Raw genomic sequence first — 22,333 nt, 5'->3', positions numbered from 1 at the left:
ACATAGTACACGGTACATACACCACAAAAATTAAGGACTCCTAATACATATGCATTTACTGATAGTGAAGGTTGAAAAGGTGGGTCTTAAGCCTTGATTTAAATTCAGACAAAGTGGTGATGGTTCTGAGTGCAATGGGTAAGGAGTTCCATAGTGTTGGAGCAATGACAGAAAAGGATCTGCCACCCACAGAGGATAGACGGTATCTAGGAACACATAGAAGTTCAGAATTTGAAGACCGGAGTGATTGTGAAGGAACATAGGATGAGAGAGGATCAGAAAGTTGGGGGTGAGAAAGAGCATTTAGTGCCTTATAAGTGAGCAGTATGATTTTATATTTTATGCGAGATGAGACTGGCAGCCAGTGAAGATCAAATAATATAGGGGTAATGTGGGCAGATTTTTTATTGGAGGTTAACATTCTGGCAGCCGAGTTTTGTATGTACTGTAAACGTGAGATTGAGTGAGCTGATAGACCAGAGAAGAGTGAATTGCAGTAGTCGAGACGTGACGTAATCAGAGCATGCACTAATGTTTCAGCATCATTTCTGCAGATAAAAGGTCGCAGTTTGACAATGCATTGTAAAGAAAAAAAGACATTTTGGAGAGGCTGCGAATATGGGCATCAAAGGATAGTGAGGGGTCGAGTATGATACCTAAATTTCTAACAGTAGCTGAGGGGAAAATCATAGTAGCATCCAGATCGAGACTAAAGTTCACAGAGTTGTTTTTTATTAGAGATGGGGGACCAGTTATCAGAATGTCAGTTTTACCCAGATTCAGGCTAAGAAAATTTTAGTGTAGCCATAGTTTTAACTCGCTAACACAAAAGGAGAGTGGGGATTTTACATTAACAGAATCTGGTTGACAAGCAGTATATAACTAAATATCATCAGCATAACAATGATAACTAAAACCATGTCTACGAATGATGAATGAATGTACAGAATGAATAGTAGTGGGCCAAGAACAGAGCCCTTTGGGACACCCTGTTTAAGTAAGACAGTAGGAGATTTGGAATTGTGTATGGACATGTGATATTGCCTGCCTGTGAGATAAGAGGAAAACCAGGATAATGCAGAGCCTGATATGCCAAATTCCGCTAAGCGGGAAAGTAAAATCTTATGACGGACAGTATCAAAGGCAGAGCTGAGGTCTAATAACAGAAGTATAGAGAGACTACCTGAATCTCCAATGAGTAAAAGATCATTAACAACCTTTACTAGCGCGGTCTCCGTGCTATGCTGTTGGCGGAAGCCAGATTGAAAAATATCGAAGAGGTTGTTACCAGCTAGGAATGACTGCAGCTGAGAGGCCACAGCCATTTCCATGATCTTCGAACAAATGGCAGGTTGGAAATAGGGCGGTAGTTGGATAAGTCTGCCAGGTCCAGATTAATCTTTTTAAGTCTGGTTGTGCAAAATGGATTGTCTGTAAACAAAAAAAAAATTAATAATGTACTTGTAAACCTTTGTTTCAACTAAATTGTGCAAACAGCTGTTTGTGCAAACAAAGGGTTTTTATTTTTTTATTATAAAACAAGCCAAGGTTGCATAGTTTCTCCCACATTTAATCATTATTGTGATTATTTAAAAATTTCTGAACGGTCTCAAAAAAAAGAAATGTAATAAATAAAAATACTACATAAATTCTATTTGCATTTAAAACATTTTTTCATATAATCAACAACCATATACAAATATTATTAGTTTATATATGGAAGAAAATATAAATACATACATATAATAATAGGAGTCACTGCTGTTTCTTCTCCTGTAATTTTTTTTCTTTTTGGGTGTATTAATAAAAAACCCATTCAGTTTCAGTAAAAAGTGCTCTTACACAGTATTTTGTGTGCAAGACAGTGTTGTGGAACTCACAGTGGATGATAGACTGTTTGAGAAGCTTAACAAGTGTCAGGCAGATGACGTGGAAGCGGAAATAACTCAATCATTGTCTTTATTCAAAACTCGAAAAAAACACTTACACAGAAAACTGAGAGTCACGAACTGAAAGTATCTGCTCGGGACGAGTATTCCACAAAGGAAAGAAATATTCAACGGAAAGCAAAACCTGAAACTAAAGTATTTTTACGGTTATTGATGGGCTGTCACTTGGGCCCTGCATGGGCAACCGGAATGGGGCCCAGAGAAATTTGTTTATCGGCTCCACATGGGCCCCATGTGTGTTAGCCCAGAAGGGCGACTGATCGGTCCATGGTGGGCTCTAAGTGGGCCCTGTATAGCTGTTCTTTATATGGGCCCATTTGGGTCCCAAATAGGTGTTGAAAATGGGGCCAATGTGGGCTACATGTGGGCCCCTTATGGGACCACAGTGCGTAAGATTGGGGCCCATTTATTAATTTCATCATTGATTTCTGTGGGTGAACTTAATGTGTACGTAATCTTACTATGAAAAATCCACTGTCAAACCATTCAAACCTCAGTTACAATGTAAAACTGTGCCTGACCAAACAAATAACTAATATTAGTTGATTTTATGTGCTGCTATATGTTTGAAATTACATGGTTGATTATTTGAACTGTGAAAAATAAATGACTACAACTCAGAATGTGTAAATCACATTTAATTTAAATTAATTCAAGTAAAAAAACAGGAAACAGGAATAACAGAATTACTGAGTAAAATAGTAAAATAGGTCTATGCAGATTCCTCGGCTGCACACCTACAAAACAGTAAAGAAAGAAAAGACAGAAAGGGCAATTTAGTAAATTGTAAAATACAACCATTCACAGCAGCTTCTAAAAAAACATGCATCAATTAAGACAAATCCTAGAATCTCATCAGTGAATTGTTCCCACCTCTGCCTCGCACAGTAATAACTTATGCCGGGGGACCAGTCATGGAATCCAAAACTTGTGAATGTAACAATTAAAATATCAACCTTGTGTCTGAACTTGACTCTTAAACGAATATTTGGCCATTGCCAAAAGCCAGTGATTGAACAATGATTCTAATCAGCTGATAGATGTAAGTCACACCTCGGATCACGGTGGACCAGAAAGTTCAACGCACTGCAACTGAAGAAAACATATGCAAATAGAAAAAACAACAGCAAATTAAGAAAACTCTTTATTAGTTAAACAACACTTGCTGCGAATTCTCACATTGCAACTAAACACAGAAACATCTTGCAAATCCTCACAACACAACCACTGCACTGCAAATAGCACAGACAAAATAAATGTTTCATGGGGACCCCAACAAGTGATGACCCCGGGACTGCTTCTTCAGTGTCTATTGATCAGTGGTGTTGTTGATGATCTGAAAGGTGAGTTTTTTGTTTATTTTAACATCCTGTACATGAGTCCTTGGCTTTGCCAGTTAACATAATAATGTTTTACAGTTAATTGTGTATTTCATCAGATTATTTAGGATAATAATATCCAAAAGGCCAAGGAATCATAAACAAACAATGATAAAATAAACAAACAACTCACCTTTCAGGTCATCGACACACATCAACACCACTGATGCATAGACATTGAACAAGCAGTCCCGGGTTTGTCACTTGTTGTGGTCCCCTTGAAACATTTATTTTGTGATCTGTGCTATTTGGTTGTGTTGTGAGGATTTGCAGCGTGTTTCTGTGTTTGGTTGTGTTGTAAGGATTTGCAGCGTGTTTCTGTGTTTGGTTGTTTTGTGAGGATTTGCAGTGTGTTTCTGTGTTTGGTTTTGTTGTAAGGATTTGCAGTGTGTTTCTGTGTTTGGTTGTGTTGTGAGGATTTGCAGCGTGTTTCTGTGTTTGGTTGTGTTGTGAGGATTTGCAGTGTGATTCTGTGTTTGGTTGCATTGTGGGGGTTTGCAGCACATGTGTTGTCAAACAGATAACGTTGTTTTTTTTTTATTTGCTGGTGTTTTTTTCTTTTTGCATGTGTTTTCTTCAGTTGCAGCGTGTTGAGCTCTCTCAGCCACCATATAGGATGCCTTGAGGATATAGGATGCCTTTGACCCTGCAGAGCTCGACTGGGCCACTAAACACCTAGAATCAACATTACGTTATACCCTAGATGATGTAGCTCCCCTTAAGACCAAAATGATCAGGGAGAAAAAATTAGCACAGTGGTATAATGATCATACACGCACCTTAAAACAGACCACTCGAAAATTAGAACGTAAATGGCGTCAAACAAAATTAACAGTATTTCAAATAGCATGGAAGGGGAGCCTCCTAATTTATAGAAAATCTCTTAGTGCTGCTAGATCAGCATATTTCTCCACCCTCATAGAAAATAACAAGCATAATCCTAGATTTTTATTCAGCACGGTAGCAAAATTAACAGGGAATAAAAGCACTGCACTCACATGCACACCATCATTAGGTACTAATGATTTCATGAACTTTTTTAATAATAAAATTGAAAACATCAGGCAAAAAAATCCAGACGGTTAATATAAAGCCAAATTATTTTACAAGTAACCCTGTAGACAGCAGTGTAATTATAACAGACAATCAATTACAAAGTTTTACTCCTATTCACGAGAATGACTTAATTTCATTAATTTCCTCATCAAAATCATCAACCTGCATTCTCGATCCCTTGCCTACAAGTTTCTTTAAACAGATCATTCCAGAGGTAATTGAACCTGTTTTAAAAATAATAAACTCTTCCATTAGCACTGGTTTTGTACCAAAATCCTTCAAACTGGCAGTTATCCACCCCCTAATTAAGAAACCTGACCTTGACCCATGTCAGCTGTCCAACTACAGACCAATATCAAATCTCCCCTTCATAGCCAAAATTTTGGAAAAGGTTGTAGCACAGCAGTTATGCTCACACCTACTTATGAATAATATTTTTGAAATGTATCAGTCAGGATTTCGGCCTCATCATAGCACAGAGACGGCGCTAGTTAAGGTGGTAAATGACCTGTTATTGGCCTCTGATCAGGGTTTTGTCTCCTTACTTGTTTTGCTCGACCTTAGTGCAGCTTTTGACACCATTGATCACACTATACTACTTGCTAGACTTGAGAACGTTGTTGGAATAAAGGGAACGGCTCTCTCTTGGCTCAGGTCTTATTTGACTGATCGCTATCAGTTTGTTGATGTTAATGGTGAGTTCTCCACACTCTCTGAGGTAAAGTTTGGTGTTCCTCAAGGATCTGTCTTAGGCCCTCTGCTTTTCTCTTCATATATGCTGCCTCTTGGAGAAATTATTCATAAACATGGTATTAGATTCCATTGCTATGCTGATGATACACAGCTATATATTTCAGCAAAGCCAGATGAGAGAGATCAGCTTAACAATGTTAAAAAATGTGTAAAGGACATTAGACAGTGGATGCTCGATAACTTTCTTCTGCTAAACTCAGATAAGACGGAAGTACTTTTACTAGGACCACATGCAGCTAGAAGCAAACTTTCCGATTACCTAACATCTCTGGATGGTGTTTCTGTTTCAGCGTGTACGGCTGTCAAAGACCTTGGTGTGATTATTGACTCGAGTCTTTCCTTTGAGGCTCACGTGAATAATATTACCAGGATCGCCTTCTTTCACCTTAGAAATATTGCTAAAATTAGAAATATGATGTCGTTACAGGATGCAGAAAAACTAGTTCATGCTTTTGTTACTTCTAGATTAGACTACTGTAACGCTTTACTGTCTGGGTGTGCGAGTAGGTGCATAAATAAGCTTCAGTTAGTTCAGAATGCAGCAGCAAGAGTCCTCACTAGATCTAGGAAATATGACCACATCACCCCTGTATTAATCAGTCTACACTGGCTCCCAATCAAATCTCGCATTGATTATAAAATTTTACTACTGACATATAAAGCACTTAATGGTCTCGCACCACCGTATCTGAGTGAACTTCTGTACCAGTATGATCCTCCACGCCTACTTAGATCAAAAGGTGCAGGCTATCTGTTGGTTCCTCCAATAATGAAGATTACAGCAGGGGGCAGATCTTTCTCTTATAAAGCCCCGCAGTTATGGAACAGCCTTCCTATCAGTGTTCGGGACTCAGACACAGTCTCAGTGTTCAAGTCGAGGTTGAAAACATATTTATTCAGTCAAGCCTTAAATCAGTAGATTTTTTCTCAGGTAAAGGCTCAGATCTGGAGGGAACATTGATATAGAGTGTTTGGTGAACTGGGATATTTGTACGCTGTCGTCCCCTCACATTCACGTGTTCACTCAGGTTTGTTGATGGTGGTGTGGTGGGCCGTCTCTTATCCTAGAGATCCCTCATGTCTGTGTTGCCTTCTGGTTCTCCCTTTTAGTTATGCTGCTATAGCGAGTCTTGCCGGAGTCCAAACTGCACAGTGACTTTAACTCTCATGCAACAATAGGTACACTTAATAATCCATATCCTTCTCTTCCTGTCACCCTCTTCTCTCTCTCTCTCTCTCTCTCTCTCTCTCTCTCTCTCTCTCTCTCTCTCTCTCTCTCTCGGTCGAGTTAAACATGCTCCTGAGGCTCCAGTGACCACTGTTCCTGCCCCTCTCCCCCCCGTGGATCTTCCCACTTCATCCAGGCCTGCCTGGATTGGACTGTAGTTGATGTCAACAGTCTCCTACACTGACTCAGAAATACACTTCGCTTTTGATCATCATCACTGCACCCGGCAACATTGTATACCCGCCACAAATGGACATTCGGTGTAACCCAGATGAGGATGGGTTCCCTTCTTGAGTCTGGTTCCTCTCAAGGTTTCTTCCTTATGCCATCCCGGGGAGTTTTTCCTTGCCACAGTCGCCAGTCGCCACCGGCTTGCTCATCAGGGACAAACTTACTCATAAAGAACATATTCATTTTTAATCACCGCATTATCTGTGTAAAGCTGCTTTGAGACAATGTTCATTGTTAAAAGCGCTATACAAATAAAAATGAATTGAGTTGAATTGAATTGAGGATAAGTAATTTATCAGATATTTTTTCATTTCAGGGTGGAGTATTCCTTCAATTAAACAGAGGCAAAAAAACAGTGATTGGGATAAAATATTATTAATTGTGCAGCCCTAGCTATAGGTTATATGACTTACACTTTCGGCTGTACTGCCCTCCGATCATGGTCCCACTGGGCTCTCAAAGCACTCTCTGTCTCTTGTATTTGTGAACCATTTACCAAGCGCTTTCTCCAGCTCTTTCTTACTGACAGTTTTCAGCAAACAGTTTTGCTTCTGCAAAAAAAATGTATATAAAGTAGAGCATGCTACTTCATCAACCATGTATAAAGCATGCAAGTTACATGAGCATAAGACTATCAGAACTAAAAAAAAAAAAAAAGACTAAAAATCACAAGGTTGTAAGCACCTTCTAATCCACCATTTGCCCAAACTGTTAACTGATCTGAGTAAATGATGTTAAAATGACACAATACCATGCAAAAAGTTAAATGCATCAATATGGTGAATTTTAGCCTTTTTTTGTGATTAATGTTTAGAATAATTAGTGGGGCCTTGAACACAGATTGATTATTAAATTCATACTGGTTCACTTTGGACAGTGAATTTGTACTGATCACTGTAACATTAGTTTAAGTTACTTATAATGATGTTTTGTCTTTAAAAAGCCTTAGTGGAGCTAACACAGCAAGTAGTCGACTTGACTGCACAAACCGAAGCGTGCTTAAGATAAAAATACAGTGAAAGTGATCAGGAAGAATTCGGAGTTGTCTGCTCTCGAATTTGTTGGCCTGCACTGCACAGCTTCAAGTCAAACACATCTCAGTTTGTGGTGTCTATGCGCATGAAGCCTCGGAGCCGAGAGCGTGGGGGGGCGGGATTCTGACTGACTTTCTGAATGGCACAAATTTACCTTATCTTTACCGTAATCATAACAATCATATTTTTATTAATGTTTAGAAATTATATAAATATGAAAGTTTTTTTTTATCACCTCTACCTATTTCACCTAAATCACATTAAAATAATGTTAAGTATTGTCACAATTTCCTCAGAGCTTTTCTCTGTGTATTGTATATACACATGTTATAAAGGTAGTAAAGAGAAAGAGACTCCACAGTGCTTTTACTGTTTCACCCTCCTGTTATCATGAGGACACTATATGGAGAAAACACGGGTGAAAATGATTTGAAAAGTCATTATTTCCACATTTTAGTAGACAATGTCCTAGTTATCTGAGCTGCACTACCGATTTTTTTTATTTTTTTTATTTTTTTTATTTTTTTTTTTTTAAGGTCATATCATGTTATTGTTAATATATAATTTTTTAAAATCTGTTGATGTTATAAAACACGCAAAAAACATATCAATTGAATTTATCATCAATTGAATAATTGAATGATAGATTTCTTTTGAGAAATATAGATAAATATAGCCCAAATGTGACCCATACAATGCCCTCGAAATAAACAAAATGGGCAGCTTAACTGGGGCCCACATTCAGCCCATCGAAGTGCCCACTCTGACTCCATGCCCACATGATGCCCATATAACCCAGATAAAACCCATGTGGGGCATACATGGACATGTTGGCTGGGCCTCAGAGAGCTGAGTCTAGAGACAGAACCAGCGGGAAAGGCTGGCAGTACAGACTCCATGCGATCACCAGCATGACCTTCAAGAACCGACAGCCTGTGACTCGAGAGCGTGAGTTTATATAGTCTTATCCTTAACGAGCCACAGCTGTCGGGAATCAAAGCCGCTGCGGTATAACGAGGCAGCGTGACTGCTACCGAGGGGGGCGTGGCAGGGGAATCCCTGACAGCCACCGAGAGGGCGTGGCAGGGGAATCCCTGACAACAGGCAAGAGAAATAAAAGAAAAAGAAAGCATGACAATTTTTTTTACTGAATAAAGAACAATAAATGAATTTCAAAACAGACATTGTCTCAAAGCAGCTTAACAGACTTTTAAGAGTTAAGGTGTTGTTAGTGTTAAAACTGTTTCACACACATTCCTTGTCCGTTCAGTGTCTATAGGATATTTAAATTTGTTAGTCTTTAAGGTAAACAGAGAGTCTTATCTGGGCTCACAAATCTCTGACTGGTATATCCTCTTGTCTAAACAGGAAAACGACTTTAGGCCAGCTTTCTACCCAATGTGTGTGTGTGTGTGGACTGTATCATCCTGTGTGTATAAAAACGTGTCTGCCACCTGCAATAAACGAAGAGAAACATTTTGCCACATTCTGTGTGCGGTGTGATTCTTCCCTGATCAGAAAAGGCATTACGGGTCTCACAGGTCGTTTGGAACACTTCTCCAGTCATTTCGTTTTGGGCATGATAAAAATCTAACAGCTGTGTATTTATCCCTAATGAGCAGCCATGGCTACTGTGGCAAAGAAAAACTCCCTTAGAAGTTATGAGGAAGAAACCTTGAGAGGAACCAGACTCAAAAGGGGAACCCATCCTCATTTGGGTAACATTAAGAGTGTGATTATAAATCTTTAAACAATACAGAACACTGGAGAGTGAGAACTAACATGAGCACTGGAATGTAAGATAATGAGTAATGTTCTTTCTACAGTCTTTTATAGTTAATTGTGGTTATAAAATCTAGGAGCTAATGAGCAACTCATATAATAGTTAAACATTTGTGATCATCATAGATCCAACACCAGCTTCTCTGCCAGAGCCTTTAAACACTTAAGGAGGACCAGTGTCCAAACCCTTACTCTTTGTTACGATTAAGAGACCACCTGGCAGTCTGGAAAGCTCTGCCAGACATGTCTCGATGGGTCCTACGCACTGTAGAGTGAGGCTATACGATTCAGTTCAGGTCTCGTCCTCCCTGGTTCAACTGGCTTTGCCTCGCTTTGATGGGAATCGAGCAGGGTCTGGTCAAGGAACAGGAAGTACTGTATGTACTCTCCTAAGGAAAGAGGCCATCAAGGTGGTCGCTCCTTCAGACAGAGAGTCCAGGTTCTACAGCTGGTACTTCATAATTCCCAAAAAGAAAGATAGATAGATAGATAGATAGATAGATAGATAGATAGATAGATAGATAGATAGATAGATAGATAGATAGATAGATAGATAGATAGAACTTTATTGTCATTGCATAGTACAGGTACACAGCAACGAAATGCAGTTTGGCATCTACCAGAAGTGCAAAATATAGCAGTCGTGCAAAAGTGCAGATAAATAACTATCTAGCATATTTACAGCAAGTGGTATATATTAAAGTATATACAGTGAATAAATATAAAGGCTATTTTAGTGCAGAGATGTGTGGACATTCAGAAGTACAGTAAATAAATATAGAGGCGTACAGTAATTAGGAAAATGTGCAGAAATGAAAGGTTACAGATCACAAGATTATGGCATTAAGGAGTAGCAAGCTGAATAAACAGTCTACTATATATAAAAAAAATATATATATATATATATAAATATATACACATACATTATATATACAAATGAATGTGAAATGTTGGGCAGAATGTACAGTAATGATAAAGATACATACAGATATAAAAAGTGCAGATGAACTGAGGAGTGAAAAAGATATAATATGTAGTATGTACATGTATTGTACAGAGGTTATATACAGTCTTTTTGTTTGTGTTTGTTTTGTAGTGATTTAGCGGTGTAGTGTTGAGTTTAGTAATGTGATGGTGGATGGAAAAAAGCTGTCCCTGAACCTGCTGGTTCTGGTGCGCAAGTTTCTGTATCTCCTTCGTGATGGAAGGAGGTTAAACAGTTTATGACTGGGATGTGAAGAGTCCTTGATGATGTTGTGAGCTCTGCGCAGACATCTGCTGTGGTGAAGGTGTTCAATGGCAGGTAGTTGGGTGCCAGTGATGCGTTGGGCGGTTTTGACCACCCTTTGCAGTGCTTTACGTTCACACACAGTGGAGCCTCTGTACCATACAGTGATGGAGTTGGTCAGGATGCTCTCAATGATGCAGCGGTAGAAACTCGTTAAAATCCCCGGGGACAGATGAGATTTCTTGAGACTTCTCAAGAAGTACAGGCGTTGTTGTGCTTTTTTTTACCAAAGCTGTCGTGTTCTGCTGCCAGGACAGATCCTCAGAGATGTGAACTCCCAGGAACTTAAAGCTGGAGACTCGCTCTACCTCGGTTCCATTGATGTTGACTGGTAGATGTCTCCCGCTGTTGGATTTCCGGAAGTCCACAATGAGCTCTTTGGTCTTTGTGGCGTTGAGAGTCAGGTTGTTGGTGGCACACCATGCTGCCAGATTACGGATCTCTTCCCTGTAGCCCGATTCGTCGTTGCTTTTTCGTCGGAGCACAATCGTGGGTGAACAGGGAGTAGAGCAGTGGGCTCAGAACACAGCCCTACGGTATGCCAGTGTTCAGAATGAGGGTTAAGGATACCTGGTTTCCCAACCTGACAGATTGAGGTCTGTTGGTGAGAAAGTCCAGAATCCATCTGCAAGTGGAGGTGCAAATACCCAGTTCACTGAGCTTAGTGATCAGTACAGTGGGGAGGACTGTATTGAATGCAGAGCTAAAGTCAATGAACAGCATTCTGATGTATGTGTTGCTCTTATCCAGGTGGGTGAGAGCAGAATGAAGAGCTGTGGAAACTGCATCCTCAGTTGACCTGTTCGGGCGATAGGCATACTGGTGTGGGTCCAGAGTAGGTGGTAGGCCCGCAGTGAGGTGATTCAGGACCAGTTTCTCAAAGCACTTCATAGCGATAGGGGTGAGTGCAACCGGGCGAAAGTCATTCAGGCATTCAGCAGCTGAGTGCTTAGGCACTGGTATGATAGTAGTGGTCTTCAGGCATGTTGGTACCGTGGCTTGGGCAAGTGACAGGTTAAAAATGTCAGTGAAGACCTGTGCCAGTTGTCCAGCGCATGCTCTGAGAACATGTCCCGGTATGCCATCCGGGCCAGCTGCCTTGCGTGCATCCACTCTGCTAAACACTGAATAGACGTCCGTTGTTGAGAGTGAAAGTGGGCTGTAAGCAGTAGCAGAGTCCGTGGTTGGTGTAAAATGTCCTGTGCTTTGGTCAAAACGAGCAAAAAAGTGATTAAGTTCGTTCGGTTGGAAGGCACTGCTGGTTGGTTGAGCTGTAGGTTTGTAGTCTGTGATTGACTGGATGCCTTTCCACATGCGTCTGGGGTCAGAGTTGTGGAAGTGCTCTTCTATGTGGAGTTTGAATGTGAGCTTTGCTTTCCTGATGCCCCTTTTCAGGTTGGACCTGGCTCTGTTGTAGTCTTCTGCACTGCCAGATTTAAAGGCAGCATCTCTTGCTTTCAACAGGAGACAGACTTCAGAGTTCATCCACGGCTTCTGGTTAGGAAAGCATTTCACGTGTTTGACGGTAGTGACATTGTCAATGCACGTGTTAATATGGTCCAAAACAGATGATGTGTAAGTGTCCATGTCTGTGTGAGAGTCCAGTGTGGCCTGTGAAGCGAACATGTTCCAGTCAGTATCCTGAAACTGTTGTTGTAGAGAAGAAATGGCCCCCTCTGGCCATACCTTTACTGTCCTCACAGCTGGTTTCACACGTTTGATCAGTGGTGTGTATTTGGGTAGCATGAACAAAGAGAGGTGATCAGACTGACCCAAGTGGGGGAGGGGAATGGCTGTGTATGCCCCAGGTATGTTTGTGTATACCTGGTCCAGTGTTTTGTCCCCTCTGGTAGAGCAGGAGACATTGCGGTGAAATTTTGGTAGAACAGATTTCAGGTTGGAGTGGTTGAAATCTCCAGCAACAATGATGGCTCCTTCAGGATGTGCAGACTGCTGTTTGCTGATAGCTGCATGCAGTTCCTCCATAGCTAGCTTAGTATTAGCATCCGGTGGAATGTACACTGCAGTCACAACAATGGCTGAGAATTATCTCGGTAAATAAAAGGGTCTGCACTTAATCATCAAATACTCTAAGTAAACAGAGCAATGACTTTCAGTAACAGTAGAGTCCGTGCACCATGAGTTGTTAACATAAATGCACAGACCTCCACCTCTGCGCTTACTAGAGTCCTCTGCCGTCCTGTCCGCCCGATAAACACTGCGACCCCCGAGCTCAATGGCGCTGCTGGGAATGTTGTTGTTGAGCCATGTTTCCATAAAAATCATGACATTACATTCCTTTATCCGTTTGTGTGATGATATCCGGAGCAGCAACTCATCCATTTTATTAGCAAGAGACCGTACATTGGCAAGGAAGACGCTTGGAATCGATGGTTGATGCGGGTTTAGCCTTAGCTTAGCCCTGATGCCGCCTCGCTTCCCCCTCCTTTGTTTGTGGTCTCGCTGTCGGCCGAACTGGATCAGCGGTCCGCGGTGTTCTGGCGATTTCCCGAGGGAGTTCAAAGTCTGTTGAAAGTCCGTATCTGTGAGTGTTGCCGATGTCTAGTAATGCTTCTCGGCTGTATGAGATGTGTGCAAGCCTGTTCTGCGTGAATAAACTTGCTGTTGATGGAGAAATTGCTACTAAATCGCAAAATCTGGAGAGACGCTGGGCCTCGCGTTGTGCACGCGCCGGCATCTTGGGTTTGCCCAAAAGGATGGTGGGTTGCGTCCTATTCTAGCTGAACCGCTCTTTGATGAGGCGCCGGTACAAAATGCTGACCCTCAAGCAGGTTGTGTCTCAGATCTGATCCAAGGACTGGTTTGTCATGGTAGATCTAAAAGATCTTGGGGCGTTCTTTCATGTAAACATTCACCCCTCTCACAGGAAGTTCCTTAGGGGTGCTTTTGGGGTCAAAGCGTACCAATATCAAGTTCTTTCGTTTGGCCTTGCCTAATTACCCTGCACAGCTCAGAGGTTCCAGTTTATCCACCGAGGTGGTAGAGATCATTCTCCAGTCCACTACTCCCTTTACACGGAGGTCATATGCCATGAGATGGTGTCTGTTTACTGTATGGTGCGCTTAGCACTAATTTGACCCAGTCCACTGCCAGGTTGGTTCAGTGCTGGAGTTGCTGCAGGAATAGTTTGGAAAAGGGTTGGCTCTCTCCATCCTAAACCCCTTAGCATTCATCGACCGATATCCAATTGTTCGGAGGTGTTAATTGTAACACTTGTGTGACACAACTATACTATTAAGGTAAGTAACAGATAGTAATGTTAGATTTTACCAATTCACAGGGTCTTCAGAAGATTTAGGTGTTACAGGAGGCGGGAAAACACACACACCGATTTGGAAAAATTTGAATTTATGCAATTGTATGGCAGCAGAAATCAAATATAACTTTCTATGTACTGAGGGAAAGAGAAAAAAAAAGGAAAGAAAATAGACTGTTTCAATGTCAATATAAATCAAGAAATTTAAAAAGTAAATTAGTACACTGATAATATGCCAAGGATTTTGTAAAAACGTATTTCCCTGTATTTGTTAGATTTTTCCTTCTTTTCTTAGTGAACAGTTTGCATCAAAATAATCAATCAATAATTGCAATTTTAGATGTCCATACCCCATCAACAAAATCTTTTCGGTGGAACCGAAAAGACCCGAAATCGCTTCCTTAAGCTCTCGATCCGCACAATGAGCAACTGCTCCAATGCTTCGTTCACTTAATTATGAAGTATTTGCAAAAAAACCTCAAAGTTATATCCAATGTAAATCCAAAGTAACTTTAATCCGATCCGTTCTGTGGGTGGCTCGCCATCTGTTTAGTCCCGCGTAGTGAACTGTTTCAAACCGAGTCCGAAACAAACGCAGAAAAAAACCCTCCAAGGTCAAATCTCCAAATGTGAAAAAGGAAAAATGGTTCTCAAAAGTATTATTCTTGTACAAACATCAATCTAGCTAGGTACAGTTCTTTAACTATTTTTATCTAGATTCTAAATCTAAATTTGATAAAAATTTTCTCTCCTTATTCTTGGCTTTTCCCGAATTCTTTTTTTCTTTCTACTTCTTTTCTCAAGTTCACCCCAACTCGCACTCCCCCCTAAGTTCAACTAATCATATTCAAATCAGTGTAAATGTAATATTATTGAATATCAGAAATAAGAACTATTATCTGACCAGTTAAGAAAGTATATTTGGTTAGCTTCCTGAACTCATGGGTGTTTTAATTAATCCCTAATTTGGATTTGGGTTACACCCTCTCCCTTTTAATATGTGCAAGTCCCTTTGCACGCCATTTCCACTGTGGTTCTCAACCGTTCTACAGATGTGAGATCTTCAAATGTCTCTACCAGTGCTGTATTAAGACCCGGAAGAAAAGAGTGAACTATTGTCACAAGGGGATTTCTCAGTTCAGGATATGTCAATATCTTCGGCCTTTCTCTATGTCTTGAAGATCTCCTCACTTCATACTCATGTTGTTCTATTGCGGGTTCAACTACAGCTCCCGCATTCAGCTCTTGGTCAGTGGAAACTGCCTCTTGATAAGGAATTTCTCCACTCTGGGTTAATGGAGCTCTCTTTGACTCTCTTTGCTGATCCAAGGTAGGTGAGCTACTTGGGACATTTCTTTTTCCGTTCACAGGTTTGATTACAGGACTCACAGGTATGTTATTTGTCATATCAGGTTCAACAACAGGTAAATCATTTGCAACAGCAGGACTATACACTGGCAGATCATCCATAACTATGGACTCCTCGGTTATGTCAATTGTAGTTCCTTTATTTGTCATCAGGCTGGTGTCAGGGGTAGCTTCATTTAACTTCTCATGCTGCTTCTCTTGTACAACAGACTCGTCTAAAATGTCAAACAAACGTCTTAAACAATAGACCTCTTCCTCTGAATCTGGAAACTCTGCTTCTCTCTTAGAAACCTCATCCACTTGTCTTCTCTGTGCTTTATGCTTCGGAAGTGGATTTGGATTCACATATTCATCTGTTTCAGAATGAAGGCTTCCACAAGGGAGGAACAGATCTCTATGTAATGTTCGAATGGGCCCAACCTGGTTCTCAGGACATACCTTAAAGACAGGAAGGTCACCACTCTGACTCACCACAAAATCATCATGTAACTGCTTAAGTACCTCTTCAGGAAACTTTTCTGGTAAAACCAGTTGGGAAATGGTCTTTCCACCGATAGTCCTTTTCCTATACAGAATTCCATTGTGCAGTTCTAACCGATCTTTTTCCCTAAGCAAATAGGGTAACCTTGGAAGCGCACTTCTAACTGTAGTAGAAGGGCTTTCTCCAGTCTGGACAAGTGTTATGACTTCTCTAATAGTTGGATCAGACAACTGCGAACTCTGGATTTCTGACCGAGACAGATGTGGAATAACAGGTAACCCTCCACATTGTTGTTCCTGTGCATATACAGTTAGGAAAAGTATTTGAACACCCTGCTATTTTGCAAGTTCTCCCAGTTAGAAATCATGGAGGGGTCTGAAATTGTCATTGTAGGTGCATGTCCACTGTAAGAGACATAATCTAAAAAAAAAAATCCAGAAATCACAATATATGGTTTTTAAACTATTTATTTGTATGATACAGCTGCAAATAAGTATTTGAACACCTGTCTATCAGCTAGAATTCTGACCCTCAAAGACCTGTTAGTCTGCCTTTAAAATGTCCACCTCCACTACATTTATTATCGTAAATTAGATGCACCTGTTTGAGGTCGTTAGCTGCATAAAGACACCTGTCCACCCCATACAATCAGTAAGAATCCAACTACTAACAGACCAAAGAGCTGTCTAAAAACACTAGAGACAAAATTGTATACCTCCACAAGGCTGGAAAGGGCTACGGGGAAATTGCCAAGCAGCTTGGTGAAAAAAGGTCCTGTGTTAGAGCAATCATTAGAAAATGGAAGAAGCTAAACATGACTGTCAATCTCCCTCGGACTGGGGCTCCATGCAAGATCTCACCTCGTGGGGTCTTAATGATCCTAAGGAAGGTGAGAAATCAGCCTAGAACTACACGGAAGGAGCTGGTCAATGACCTGAAAAGAGCTGGGACCACCGTTTCCAAGGTTACTGTTGGTAATACACTAAGACGTCATGGTTTGAAATCATGCATGGCACAGAAGGTTCCCCTGCTTAAACCAGCACATGTCCAGGCACGTCTTAAGTTTGCCAATGACCATTTGTATGATCCAGAGGAGTCATAGGAGAACGTCATGTGGTCAGATGAGACCAAAATAGAACTTTTGGGTCATAATTCCACTAAACGTGTTTGGAGGAAGAAGAATGATGAGTACCATCCCAAGGACACCATCCCTACTGTGAAGCATGGGGGTGGTAGCATCATGCTTTGGGGGTGTTTTTCTGCATATGGGACAGGGCGACTGCACTGTATTAAGGAGAGGATGACCGGGGCCATGTATTGCGAGATTTTGGGGAACAACCTCCTTCCCTCAGTTAGAGCATTGAAGATGGTTAGAGGCTGGGTCTTCCAACATGACAATGACCCGAAGCACACAGCCAGGATAACCAAGGAGTGGCTCTGTAAGAAGCATATCAAGGTTCTGGCGTGGCCTAGCCAGTCTCCAGACCTAAACCCAATAGAGAATCTTTGGAGGGAGCTCAAACTCTGTGTTTCTCAGCGACAGGCCAGAAACCTGACTGAACTGGAGGAGTGGGCCAAAATCCCTCCTGCAGTGTGTGCAAACCTGGTGAAAAACTACAGGAAGTGTTTGACCTTTGTAATTGCAAACAAAGGCTACTGTACCAAATATTAACATTGACTTTCTCAGGTGTTCAAATACTTATTTGCAGCTGTATCATACAAATAAATAGTTAAAAAATCATACATTGTGTTTTCTTGATTTTTTTTTTTTAGATTATGTCTCTCACAGTGGACATGCACCTACGATAACAATTTCAGACCCCCTCCATGATCAAGGAGAACTTGCAAAATAGGGTGTTCAAATACTTATTTTCCTCACTGTATATCAGGCACTGCTTCTGCATGCATTGCTAGGGAACTTACAAAAGCGAAAGGCAAATTCTCTGAAATTTCAGAACAATGCACGAGACAACTGTCACATATTGCCTGCACAACTTCATGGCTAAGTTCCTGTTCAACAGAGCACAATGAAAGTTTCTCAACAAATTTCAAAATACGATCCTGTTCTTTCTGAGAGAAAGCTTCATTTACAGGTTCGGCATGTGGTCGTCATGACAGTCCATCAGCGTCCATGTTCTGTTTTCCTGACATATATTGCAGCTCAAAGTTATATGTCGAAAGGGCAGATAACCACCTGTACCCTGTTGCATCTAACTTTGCTGTGGAAAGCACATAAGTTAGGGGATTGCTATCTGTCATTACGGTAAACTGGCTACCATGGAGATAACCATTGAATTTGTGAGCAGGATATTTTGATTCACTTCATGACAGTCCTCAGCTTGCATATGCAATCACCCTGAGCATTCCATTTTGTTCCTTATACAGAACAGCACCCAACCCTGCTGTGCTTGCATCCGTATGTAAAATGTACAGCAGGCTTGGGTCATCAAAAGTTGGGGTAGTCATAAGCTCCTTGATCATCAAATCAAATTCTTCTTGACAAGCAGTGGACCATCTGTCACCAAATTGGTCTTTTGGGTTTCGATACACAACATCGCTTTTTCCCTTACAGGATATTTGGGTTGGAGGATACCCAGCTGGTAATTCATTTAATGGTCTCACTTTCTTTGAAAAATCTTTGATAAATCGGCGATAATAGCCAATAAACCCAAGGAAGGACCTAAGTTCTTTCAAGGTTTTGGGAACTGGCCAGCTTTTTACCGCTTCCACTTTTTCAGGATCAGTTGTCACACCTTGCACAGAGACTATATGACCTAAGTACTTCACAGAAGTTTGTGCAAAACACATTTCTCTGGAGCCAATTTCAACCCATATTCCCTGAGCCTACTCAAAACTTTAACCAGTCTCTCTTCCTGCTCCTCCAGAGTTTTCGAAAAGATGATTATGTCATCTATAAACACAAGGACCTCTCTGAGGTTAATGTCTGCCATGCATTTTTCCATGATCCTCTGAAATGTGCTTGGAGCATTTGTAACTTCTTGCGGCATTCGATTGAACTCATAGAACCCAAATGGACACACAAATACAGTTTTTCTCTTTATCAGCTTCTGCTACTTCAACCTGATAATAACCAGATTTCAGATAAAGTACAGAGAACCACTGTGATCCATGAATCCATGAATGTGTCCTCCAATTTTGGAAGGGCATATGCATCCCTAATGGTTTGCCGATGAAATTTTCGATAATCAATGCACAATCAAACATCGCCATTTTTCTTCCGCACCACAACGATTGGTGAGGAAAAGGGAGATTCTGACTTTCTTATTATTCCTGCATCAAGCAACTCTTGTAGATGCTTCTTAACAGCCTCTCGATCATCTGGGTGGGTAGGTCTGGCACGATGTTCAAAAGGTGTATCATCTGCAAGATTTATTCTATGCTTGACTTTATCAGTGCACCCAAAATCCTAAGGGGTGCATAGAGAAAACATCCAACATGGTCTGGAGTCGTCGGGTAAGTCTTTCTCTCCACTCTTCTGAAATAGGTGAGTCACCAAAATTAAATTCAAGCGTAGATTGGGTTCTGGGTCTTGGTTAAGTTGTATTTTCAGGTTGTTCCTTTGGAAACACTGAATGAACAGCTTTCAATTCTGCTAAAACACTCTTAGAAAGAACTGTGATGTCATGAATGGTAGGATTTTTAACCACTACTGGTAAGTGGCACTGCCACCTCTCTCCAAGTGTAATCACACAGGTTTTAACAATTAATCCTTCTGGCAAGGAGGAAGAAGGATGTTCAACAACCACCCATTTGTCCAAACATAGTTCACTAGCAGCAACTTTGCCGTTAAGAATAGCACTCTGGCCGGCTGGGACCATCTGGGGAAAGTTCCCTGCTAAGCGCACCAGCCCTACATTTCCTTTCACATTCTGGGCTTGCCGTACTGCCAAAGTGTTGAGTATTTGTTTGTATTCATATGTCGGGGAAAAGTAGCGTGTTGGGTGCTTGGAAAACTCTTTGTACAGCATATCCAGGGTGTTTGTACCAACTAGTACAGATGGTTGAGAAGAAGAGGAAAAATCAGGAATGACCAATGCCAAGGTGGGTACTTCCATGTCAACACCCACAAAGTCTCTTGGGAAAGTAATGATCACTTCAATGTAACCAAGATAAGTTACACTCTGACCATTTGCACTCTCGACTTCCAATAAGTTGTTTAAGGGGTGAATTTGGTTTTCTGGTAAGTTTTTTTTCATAAAAGGATGGATAAACAGTAGTAACTTGCAAACCTGTATCCAGTAAGCAATCACATTTAGATCCTAAAATGCTAATTTGAGCAGTGCATTTGGAACCTATCAACCCTTTAGGTAAAATGGGATGATGTAGCTTGGGTTATGTTTGAGCCATTAATATTTGTGAATGTTTGGGATGTGCCTGGTAATTGTTAGTCCCTGTTTGTCCTACAACAGGAACTGTGTCTAGTTTAACTGAGAGGCAGAAACACCATTTTAGAGCTCCCACTCTCTTTGGCGTGGTTTCAATTGTGTCCTCTTTTCTGATACTAGTGTGGGATTGGGTTCATTTGCACAAGAAGTAGCAATATGCCCATCTTCTCCACATTTAAAACAATAGCCTGGTTTGGGCCTGGAAACCGGGCGTTTTCCTGTGGCTTTACATTCATCTTTGGGCTGCTCAATTACTTTTTTGTTTGACCCTTTAGAAACATTATCCTTCTTTTGGCTTGATATCAGAGTGGTAAGCTGACTTCAAAAGATCAGCTATTTGACTAGTCAGTTGGGTGGTGACGGAGTTAAGCTGAGCTATTTCATCTATTTCTGGAATGGTCTGGGAATGTATTGCAGCACGCGGTTTAAAGGCTCCCAAATGCTGCTTTATCCGTGCACTTTTGGAAGCATGTTTGTCCTCTTTTCTGCGTAGTGTGGCGGGACGGTGATTGATAAGAATTAACACTAATGTATAACTAGAACAAAAAGCAGACTACGCCACCCCGTTTCTATGAACGGGGAAATTTAGACCCAAAATAGAGCACACAGGTTCGTTTCCACTAAACACAGGAGACGTGAATATGAATAAAAAACTACTTTTATTGTACAATAAGGATAATTGGTTAAAATATAGAAAACTTGACCAAACAGGAATAAAATTAAAAGGAAATAAAATACTTTCCGGCTGAGGCTTACCAGTAGGGTGGCTAGCTGCACAGTGAGGATCTTAAGACACACCATGCACCCAAGTATGCTCCGCACAAACACCACACACAGACACTAAGTGAGGGAGATGCAATGGTCAAGGCAAAAACACTGAGAGAAACACCACCACCACAGGGTCAAAGCAGCTAGCTTCCCTCACTGGAGGCCTTCAGCTCCTGAAATAAACAGAAACAAACAAGAGTATAAAAAACACATACAATTCAACAATTTATATTGGATCAAGTTCAAACCATGAATGACAAATATGGACCATTTACTGGCCACAAAGGTTCAAACGGAGAGGCCGGAACTCTGCTGGGTTTGAACCAAAAGCTCATAAACCTAGCCACAATGGCTCAAAAGGATTCAAGAAAGAACAAAACCAAAGAGGAGAAACAATCAGGATTCAAATCAAATCACAATTTAGAATTACAGTCACAACGTAAACAGAATTATAGCAGTAGAACAAACAGTGCAGTCTTAAGGTTGTATAAGGTAACTTATTTGCCCTGCAGTCCACAGTGACGAAATGCTCACGAGCAATCACCCCACTAAAATAAACAAATGAAGGCAAATCAGTCAGAGACACAAACCCAATAATGCTCAAAAGGACTATATATACATACCCGGAAGTAGATAGCTAAAACACACCGGTTCAGTTACTCGCCGTTTTCTCCAAAATCAACGAAATGTAAATATGCAGGTATTCCATCAGCACATACACAGACTGCAATATGACCGAAGCATAAGTTACAAGTCACACCGCAACAACATTAATCCACTGGAATTAACCTACCTGGAGTGAAAGACAGCCTTTACCCAACAGCAATGTCGCGCCAGTCCTAAGCACGACCTGGCTACACACCAATATACACACTTAATAGTGCATAAACACTAGCAACAATGTTAGCCAAACAGCTAGGTACATACCTCCCGCAAAGCTGCGTGCACACGCCCACAACCGACAATGATTGGATCATGCACCCTCAGGTGGCATAAACTACGTCTTAAATATACCTGGAACGGCAGCCAATAGGCTGTCACACCTGTCACACAGGCTGTCATTCAGGCGACAGTCACGTTAAAGGGGCGGTACCTAAATGACAACCACGTTTACTAGGGCGGGACCTAGACTGCCCTACTACAATCGCATGGTCATAAATTCTGCAAAAGACAGTGGTGAATATTTATTTTGCTCAGGCTGTAGTTCAAAGATCAAGGAGTCATCCCAGCATCCTCTACAAAACTGTTTTAAAAGATGTTTTCTACTTCAGATCTGGAAATTCCACCCCTTCGTGCAGCCCTCTGCAGTGTTGTGTACAAACGTTGGAGGTAT

The 22,333-nt window shown here is 41.1% G+C and overlaps 1 long non-coding RNA gene across 1 annotated transcript; it reads right to left on the bottom strand.

The window, feature by feature from the left end:
* Nucleotides 1-20,872: 20,872 nt before the first annotated feature.
* LOC310733770 lies at nucleotides 20,873-22,043 on the bottom strand. The gene is made up of 2 exons (XR_014535878.1): nucleotides 21,794-22,043; nucleotides 20,873-21,173 (listed from the first exon to the last, which is right to left on the bottom strand). It is a non-coding gene; the product is annotated as an uncharacterized lncRNA (long non-coding RNA).
* Between the last annotated feature and the right edge of the window lie 290 nt (nucleotides 22,044-22,333).

The sequence above is a fragment of the Silurus aristotelis genome (genome assembly GCF_946808225.1).
Source record: "Silurus aristotelis genome assembly, chromosome: 11".
NCBI classification, from domain to species: domain Eukaryota; kingdom Metazoa; phylum Chordata; class Actinopteri; order Siluriformes; family Siluridae; genus Silurus; species Silurus aristotelis.
Note: the sequence above shows the minus strand (reverse complement) of the source record. Positions and strands in the feature narration are given on the sequence as shown.